Here is a 9,663-nt window from a genome sequence, read left to right as displayed (position 1 = left end):
TTAGGCTTAAAACCAGAAATTGCAGGTCTCTGAACCCCACCAGTGCGGTCCGCGGTCGACCTTGTGCGGAGCGCGGTGAAGGCTGTGCGGCCGCGGTTGGCTTTGTGCGGTCCACACAGGGCGCTGATGTGCGGCCGCAGTCGACTTTGTGCGGTCCACACAGGGCCCTGCTGTGCAGCCGCAGTCGACTTTGTGCGGTCCGCACAGGGGGTCTGAGATGGGTATAAATAGACTGGATTTTCAGTCATTTTTCATTTTTCAAAACCCCAAAAACATAAGAGACGATTTTTCAAACAACCTTTCTTCTCCAAATCAATTGTAAGTCGTTTTTAACTAGTTTTCTTCAATCATTAACATCTTTTAACATGATTTCAACTACAAATCAATGATTTTCATGGGGGAAATTGGGTGTTTTGGGTAGAACCTAGGTTTTTCAAAAATTGGGGATTTGGACCTCGATTTGGGGTCCGATTTCAAAATAAATTATATATTTGAGTTCGTGGGGGAATGGGTAATCGAGTTTAGGTTCGAACCTCGGGTTTTGACCACATGGGCCCGGGGGCGATTTTGACTTTTTGGTAAAACTTTGGAGAACTCATTTTTCATGCATTCAACTTGATTCATTTAGCGTTTATTGGTGTAATTAAGTAACTTGTGGCTATATACGAGCGAATTGGCGGAGGAATCAAGGGATACAACTATAATTGAAGCTTGAGTTGTGTTCGAGGCATTGAGGTAAGTGTTTGGTCTAACCTTAGCTTGAGGGATTAGGAGATGTGTCCTATTTTCTATTCGTTCCTTGTTGAGTACGACGTATAGGCATGGTGACGAGTATCTATGCATTGGTGTCAAGCATGACCGTGAGTCTTATATTGTGATTTTCATGATCTCGTTGTATTATTTATGCTTTGGTATAGATTTCTATTTGTAGTGTAAAGTTGTGGAAAGAATTGTGACCTGTGAACATTGAGGAGCGTTGGCTCCAGTTGTATAACGAATTGTGAAAGTATAAGTGATAATCGAAACTATAGAGCATTGGCTTGAGTTGTGAAGTGAATTGTGAAGTAAAAGTGAGAAAGAGAAGAGATCATTATGTTGCCCCTTGCCGGGCTATTTTTGAGTTGAGGTTCCCTTACATTGTGTTCTTAATTGATATTACGGATGCTCATGTTGATGATTCTTCGTGTTAGGCATTGTAACAAGTTTGGTTATAGCTGGGTAGTTAGGTGTTGTAACAAGTGTAGTTATAGCTGAGGTAGTTAGATGTTGAAATTAGTTGACATAGTTAGGTGTTGGAACAAGTTTGGTTATGGTTGTTTCTCCCTTACCGGGACGTATATACTTGTACCGGTGGAGTTCCCTTGCCGGGATTGTGTAGTCTATTGTTGATCCCTTGCCAGGACGGTTAATTATGATTATTGTTGACTGTATATTTGGATCGGGTTGCACACCGCAACAGATATTATATTGGATCAGGTTGCACGCCGCAACAGTTATATATGTGGATCGGGTTGCACGCCGCAACAGATATTATATGTGGATCGGGTTACACGCCACAACAGATATTATATGTGGATCGGGTTGCACGCCGCAACAGATATTATATTGGATCGGGTTGCACGCCGCAACAGATATTATATTAGATCGGGTTGCACGCCGCAACAGATATTATATTGGATCGGGTTTCACGCTGCAACAGTTTTATATGTGGATCGGGTTGCACGCCGCAACAATGTTAAATGATAAGGGATCGGGTTGCGCGTCGTAACAGTATTGTTATTGTATTGATTGTAGACATCGAGTGTTCTTTCATACTTTATTAAGTTTCTGATAGAATTGATATGTTTTTCCGAAGCATGTCCCCTCCTCCCTTTAAAACTATTATTACTTGTTTATATTTCTGTTGTATATTATATAACTGCACAAGTTTATTTGGAGTCTAGTCCTAGCCTCGTGACTACCTCGCCGGGGTTAGGCCAGACACTTACCAGCACATGGGGTCGGTTGTGCTGATACTACACTCTGCACTCTATGCAGATACTGGAGCGGCACTTGATCAGTAGCAGTAGAGGAGCCAGCCTTCAATCCACCGAGACACCGAAATAGCCTTGCAAGCGTCTGCAGGCCCGACGTCTCCTCTATCTTTTATTATGTTCTGTTATCTCATGTATCCGAGACAAACAGTGTTATTTTTCCTTCAAATTGTTGTATGTAGTACTCCTAGTAGTCCGAGGGTATTATGACACTAGTTTCTGGGTAGAGGCATATGTTGACTTTCGAAACATTTTGGTTTTTTTTTATTTAAGACTTCCGCTTAATCTCATATTCCGCTGTCATGTAGGTGTTTATCACTTGTTAAAATGAGTTGTAAAAAAGGATTAACATGTAAGAGCTAAAGATTTCTAAGTTCGTGGCTTGCCTAGCTTCTACGAGTAGGCGCCATCACGACTCCTGAGGGTGGAAATTATGGGTCGTGACAAGTTGGTATCAGAGCCCTAGGTTACATAGGTCTCACAATTCACGGACAAGCTCAGTAGAGTCTGAGGGATCGGTACAGAGACGTCTGTATTTTTCCCTAGAGGCTACAGAGTTAGGAAAACTTCACATTTGTTCTTTCTCGTCATGCGGTTTTGTTTCTCAATGCTAATTGAACTTCTACTATGTTCTTTTGCAGATGTCGAGAACACATGCTTCCTCGTCTACTGCTCAGCAGCCCAAGCCCCCAGCAGTAGCTCCCATGAGGGGCAGAGGGCAAGGCCGAGGCTGAGGCCATGCTAGAGGCCGAGGTAGGGGTAGAGCTCAACCCCGAGCAGCAGCCCCAATAGCGGAGCCTCAGGTTGACTTTGATGATGAGGTTCTGGCTCCAGCAGCTCCAGTGGGCCCAGCTCAGGTCCCAGAGGGGTTTATTGCTACCCTAGTCCTTCAGGATGCTCTTATCCGACTAGTGGGCCTCATGGAGTGTGTCACCCGAGCGGGTTTGCTTCCTGTAGCACCAACCGTCTCAAGCTGGAGGAGGGGCCCAGACTCCTGCTACTCGCACTCCGGAGCAGGTAGCTCCTCAGATTCAGACTCCAGCGGTTTAGCCAGTTGGAGCAGTTCAGCTGGGTATAGTAGCTCAGACTGGTGATGGAGCGGCTATGTCTGCCGATGCTTTGTAAAGGCTGGATAGGTTCACCAAGCTCTTCACTTCCACTTTCAGCGGTGCATCTACTGAGGATCCCTAGGATTATCTAGACGGCTGCCACGAGGTTCTCAGGAACATAGGTATTGTTGAGACCAATGGGGTCGATTTTGCTACATTTTGCTTGTCTGGATCCGCCAAGACTTGGTGGAGGGATTATTGCTTAGCTAGACCAGCCGGATCGCCAGCCTTGACTTGGGAGCAGTTCACACAGCTATTTTTGGAGAAGTTTCTCCCCATTACTCAACGAGAGGCTTATCAGAGGCAGTTTTAGTGCCTCCAACAGGGTTCCATGACGGTTACCCAGTATGAGACCAGGTTCATATACTTAGCTCGCCATGCTCTTGTCATACTTCCTACCGATAGAGAGAGGGTGAGAAGGTTTATTGATGGTCTTATTCAGCCAATTCGCCTTCAAATGGCTTGGGAGGCTGGAAGTGAGATCACTTTTTAAGAGGCGACCATTGTGGCCCGTAGAGTGGAGATGGTCCTATCGCAAGGAGGTGGTCATGGGTCGGATAAGAGGCCCCTTCATTCAAGTAGATTTAGTGGTGCCTCGTCTAGAGGCCGAGATTCATATGGTAGAGGCCATCCTCCTAGGCCCTTTCAGTTAGCTCTTCAGGTCTTTCACGGTGCTTTAGGTAGCCATGGTCCGCAGATGCGGTATTCCGATCAGCAGTCCTACAGTGCACCACTAGCTCCTATCAGTTCACCGCTGCTCTAGAGTTTTCAGGGTGGTCATTCGAGTCGCCACGGTCAGTCTCAGTTTCCTCAGCCACAACAGTTAGGTGGATGTTTTGAGTGTGGTGAGTATGGTCATATCAGGAGGACTTGTCCGAGGTTGGGTACTCAATCGCAACAGCAGGGTTCCCATGCTATGGTCCAAGCACCAGGTGTTCCACAGACCGCCCAGCCAGCTAGGGGTGGTGGTAGAGGTGCTAGAGGTGGAGGTAGAGGAATTAGAGGTGGATCTCAAGCCACTAAAGGTGGAGGCCAGCCAGCTGCAGGCCGTCCCATAGATGGAGCCCAAGGTGGTGGGGCCCAGCCCCGATGTTATGCTCTTCCAGCTAGGCCCGAGGCTGAGGCTTTAGATGCAGTTATTACAGGTACGGTTCTAGTTTGTGATAGAGATGCTTCAGTGTTATTTGAACCAGGGTCCACCTACTCGCATGTGTCATCTTATTTTGCACCGTATCTGGTTATGCCTAGTAATTCATTAAGTGTTCCCGTTTATGTGTCTACACCGATGAGTGATTCTATTGTAGTTAATCGAGTCCATCATTCTTGTATTGTGGTGATTGGGGGTCTTGAGACTCGTGTAGATTTGTTGCGTTTAGACATGGTCGATTTTGATGTTATATTGGGGATGGACTGGTTATCACCTTACCACGCTATCTTGGACTGTCATGCCAAGACTGTGACCTTAGCTTTACCGGGTATGCCTCGTTTAGAGTGGAGAGGGACTCCTGGTCATGCTACCCATAGTGTTATCACTTATGTGAAGGCTCGGCGTATGGTCGAGATGGGGTGTTTGGCCAATTTGGCATATGTTCGTGATTCTAGTGCCGAGGTTCCCTCTATTGATTCTGTGCCCGTTGTTCGAGAGTTTCTTGATGTTTTCCTTTCAGACCTACTAGGTATGCCACATGACAGGGATATTGGCTTTTACATTGATTTGGCTCCGGGCACTCAGCCCATTTCTATCCCGCCGTATTGTATGGCCCCGCCTGAGTTAAACGAGTTGAAGGAGCAGTTGCAAGACTTGCTTGAGAAGGGTTTCATTAGGCCGAGTGCTTTGCCTAGGGGTGCGCCGGTGTTGTTTGTTAAGAAGAAGGACGAATCGATGAGAATTTGTATTGATTACTAGTAGTTGAACAAGGTTACAATCAAGAAAAAGTATCCATTGCCGAAGATTGATGATTTGTTTGATCAGCTTCAGGGTGCCAGGGTATTTTTGAAGATTGATTTGGGACCTAGCTACCATCAGTTGAGGATTAGGGCATTCGATGTCCCTAAGACAGCTTTCCGCACTCGGTACGGGCAATATGAGTTCTTGGTTATGTCATTCGGGTTAACAAATGCCCCCGCAGCTTTTATGAATTTGATGAACCGAGTGTTCAGGCCTTATTTGGATTTGTTCATGATAGTCTTTATTGATGATATTTTGATATATTCCCGCAGACGGGAGGAGCACGAGCAACATCTTAGAGTGGTTCTTCAGACCTTGAGGGATAGTCAGTTATATGCTAAATTCTCGAAGTGTGAGTTCTGGTTGAGTTCAGTTGCATTCCTGGGTCATGTTGTGTCCATAGAAGGTATTCAGGTTGATCCGAAGAAAATTGAAATAGTCAAGAACTGGCCTAGACCAGCATCAACTACAGAGATTCGGAGTTTCTTGGGATTGGCAGGCTACTATCGCCAGTTCGTGGAGGGGTTTTCATCTATCGTAGCTCCGATGACCAGGTTGACCCAGAAGGGTGCCCAGTTCAGATGGCCGGACGAGTGTGAGGCGAGCTTTCAGAAGCTCAAGACAGCTCTGACTACGGCACCGGTGTTGGTTTTGCCCACAGGTTCAAGGCCTTATACAATTTATTGTGATGCTTCTCGTATTGGGCTTGGTGCATTATTGATGCAGGATGGCAAGGTCATTGCCTATGCTTCACGACAGTTGAAGATTCATGAGAAGAACTATCTAGTTCATGATTTAGAGTTGGCAGCCATAGCTCACGCATTGAAGATTTGGAGGCATTATCTGTATGGCGTGGCATGTGTGGTGTTCACGGATCACAAGAGTCTTCAGTATTTGTTCAAGCAAAAAGAGTTGAATTTGAGGCAGAAGAGGTGGTTGGAGTTGTTGAAGGATTATTATATCACTATCTTATATCACCCGGGAAAGGCCAATGTGGTGGACGATACCTTGAGTAGGAAGTCAGCTAGTTTGGGCAGCCTAGCTTATATTCCGGTCGGTGAGAGGCCGCTTACTTTAGATGTTCAGGCCTTGGCCAATCAGTTCGTGAGGTTGGATATTTCTGAGCCTAGTCGGGTATTAGCTTGCACGGTCGCTAATTCTTCTTTATTGGAGAGTATCTGTGATCGGTAGTATGATGATCCCCATTTGTGCGTCCTTAAAGACACGGTGTAGCGCGGAGGTTCCAAGCAGGTTACCCTAGATGATGATTGATTTTTGAGATTGCAGGGTCGAGTGTGTGTGCCAAATGTGGATGGGCTTCGGGAGTAGATTTTAGAGGAGTCCCATAGCTCTCGGTACTCTATTCATCCGGGCGCCGCAAAGATATATCAGGATTTGCGGCAGCATTATTGGTGGCAGAGAATGAAGAAGGATATCGTTGCATATGTAGCTCGGTGTTTGAACTGTCAGCAGGTTAAGTATGAGCATCAGAGGCCTAGTGGTCTATTTCAGAGAATAGAGCTTCCCGAGTGGAAGTGGGAGCGGGTTACTATGGATTTCATTGTTGGACTCCCGCAGACTCGAAGGAAGTTTGACACAGTATGCGTCATTGTTGATAGGCTACCAAGTCAGCGCATTTCATTCCTGTGGCAGTCTCCTATTCATCCGAGAGGTTAGCTGAGATCTATATCCGGGAGATTGTTCGACATCATGGTGTGCCTATATCTATCATTTCGGACCAAGGTACGTAGTTTACCTCTCATTTCTCGAGAGCAGTTAAGCAAGGGTTGAGTACGCAGGTTGAGTTGAGCACAGCATTTCATCCTCAGACGGATGGGCAGTCCGAGTGGACTATTCAGATTTTGGAGGATATGCTCCAAGCTTGTGTCAGTGACTCTGGAGGCTCATGGGATCAGTTTTTGCCTTTAGCAGAGTTTGCCTACAACAACAGTTACCAGTCGAGCATCCAGATGGCTCCTTATGAGGCTTTATATGGTAGGCGGTGTCAATCTCCGGTTGGATGATTTGAGCCAGGAGAGGCTCGATTGTTGGGTACGGATCTGGTTCAGGAGGCTTTGTACAAGGGCAAGATTATTCAGGATAGGCTTCATACAACTCAGTCCAGGCAAAAGAGTTATGCAGACCGCAAGGTTTGAGATTTACTATTCATGGTAGGTGAGCGGGTATTGCTTCGAGTGTCGCCTATGAAGGGCGTGATGAGATTTGGGAAGAAGGGCAAGCTTAGCCCTAGGTTCATTGGCCCGTGAGATTCTTGATCGAGTGGGAGAGGTGGCTTATAGACTTGCATTGTCGCCAAGCTTATCAGTCGTGCATCCAGTGTTTCACGTGTCCATGCTTCGGAAATATCACGGCGATCCATCCCACGTGTTAGATTTCAGCACTGTCCAGTTGGACAAGGACTTGTCTTATGAGGAGGAGCCGGTAGCTATTCTAGACCGGCAGGTTCGTCAGTTGAGGTTGAAGAGTTTTCCTTTTGTTCGTGTTCAGTGGAGAGGTCAGCCACATAAGGCATCGACCTGGGAGTCCGAGTCCAATATGCAGAGCCGTTATCCCCACCTTTTCCCCGACTCAGGTACTTCATTCTTCTATCCGTTCGAGGACGAATGGTTGTTTTAGACGTGGAGAATGTGATGACCCAAAAGGTCATCATTTGTTTTAAAATGAAACTCTGTATTTTGAGGCCTTGAAAACCTCATTTAGAGTCACCTCGATTTTGCGTGCGAGGTCCGGGCGCGTAGCCGAAAAGCTTAAATATGATAATCTATGAAAAACGATAAGTTTTGATGATAGAATGAGCTAATTTGACTTCGGTCAATGTTTAGGGTAAATGGACCCGGGCCCATGATTTGACGGTCCCGGAGGGTCCGTAGGAAAATATGGGACTTAGGCGTATGCCCGGAATCGAATTCCGAGGTCCCGAGCCCGAGAAATGAATTTTCAAAGAGAATTATTTTCTGAAATTGTTTAAAGAAATTTGAAATGAAATTTGATTAGAACATGATGGTATCGGGCCCGTATTTTGGTTCTGACGCTCAGTACAGGTCTTATATATGATTGAAGACATTTCTGTGGAATTTGGTGAAAAACGGATGTCATATGACGTGATTTGGACTTAAATTGCAAAGTTGATGTTTAAAGAAGTTTTGAGAAGATTTCATTGATCTTGAGATTTAATTGATGTTCATGATGTTATTTTGATGATTTGATTACACGAATAAGTCCGTAGGATGTTCTTGAGGTTTTGTGTGCACTTGGTTTAGACTTCCGAGGGTTCGGGTGAGTTTCGGGTAGGTTTCGGGATGTTTTATGCTTAAAACCAGAAATTGGAGGTCTCCGAACCCCACCAGTGCGGTCCGCGGTCGACCTTGTGCGGAGCGCGGTGAAGGCTGTGCGGCCGCGGTTGGCTTTGTGCGGTCCGCATAGGGCGCTGCTGTGCGACCGCAGTCGACTTTGTGCGTCTGTACAGGGCCCTGCTGTGCGGTCACAGTCGACTTTGTGCGGTCCGCACAGGGGGTCTGAGTGGTGTATAAATAAACGGGATTTTCAGTCATTTTTCATTTTTCAAAACCCCAAAAACATAAAAGGCGATATTTCAAACAACGTTTCTTCTCCAAATCAATTGTAAGTCATTTTTAACTAGTTTTCTTCAATCATTAACATCTTTTAACATGATTTCAACTGCAAATCAATGATTTTCATGGGGAAATTGGGTGTTTTGGGTAGAACCTATATTTTTCAAAAATTGGGGATTTGGACCTCGATTTGAGGTTCGATTTCAAAACAAATTATATATTTGAGTTCGTGGGGGAATGGGTAATCAGGTTTAGGTTCGAACCTCGGGTTTTAACCACGTGGGCCGAGGGCGATTTTGACTTTTTGGGTAAAACTTTGGAGAACTCATTTTTCAAGCATTCAAATTGATTCATTTAGCGTTTATTAATATAATTAAGTAACGTGTGGCTAGATACAAGCGAATTAGCGGAGGAATCAAGGAGTAAAGCTATAATTGAAGCTTGAGTTGTGTTCGAGGCATCGAGATAAGTGTTTGGTGTCAAGCATGACCGTGAGTCTTATATTGTAATTTTCATGATCTCGTTGTATTATTTATGCTTTGGTAAAGATTTCTATTTGTAGTGTAAAGTTGTGGAAAGAATTGTGACCTATGAACATTGAGGAGCGTTGGCTCCAGTTGTTTAACGAATTGTGAAAGTATAAGTGATAATCGAAACTCTAGAGCATTGGCTCGAGTTGTGAAGTGAAGTGTGATGTAAAAGTGAGAAAGAGAAGAGATAATTATGTTGCCCCTTGCCGGGCTATTGTTGAGTTGAGGTTCCCTTACATTGTATTCTTAATTGATATTATGGACGCTCAGGTTGATGATTCTTCGTGTTAGGTGTTGTAACAAGTTTGGTTATAGTTGGGTAGTTAGGTGTTGTAACAAGTGTAGTTATAGCTGAGATAGTTAGATGTTGAAACTAGTTGAGATAGTTAGGTGTTGGAACAAGTTTGGTTATGGTTGTTTCTCCCTTGCCGGGACGTATATACTTGTACC

This window comes from Nicotiana sylvestris, chromosome 3, assembly GCF_000393655.2.
Source record: "Nicotiana sylvestris chromosome 3, ASM39365v2, whole genome shotgun sequence".
NCBI classification, from domain to species: domain Eukaryota; kingdom Viridiplantae; phylum Streptophyta; class Magnoliopsida; order Solanales; family Solanaceae; genus Nicotiana; species Nicotiana sylvestris.
The sequence above is the reverse complement of the archived record's forward strand: the minus strand, read 5'-3'. Positions refer to the sequence as shown.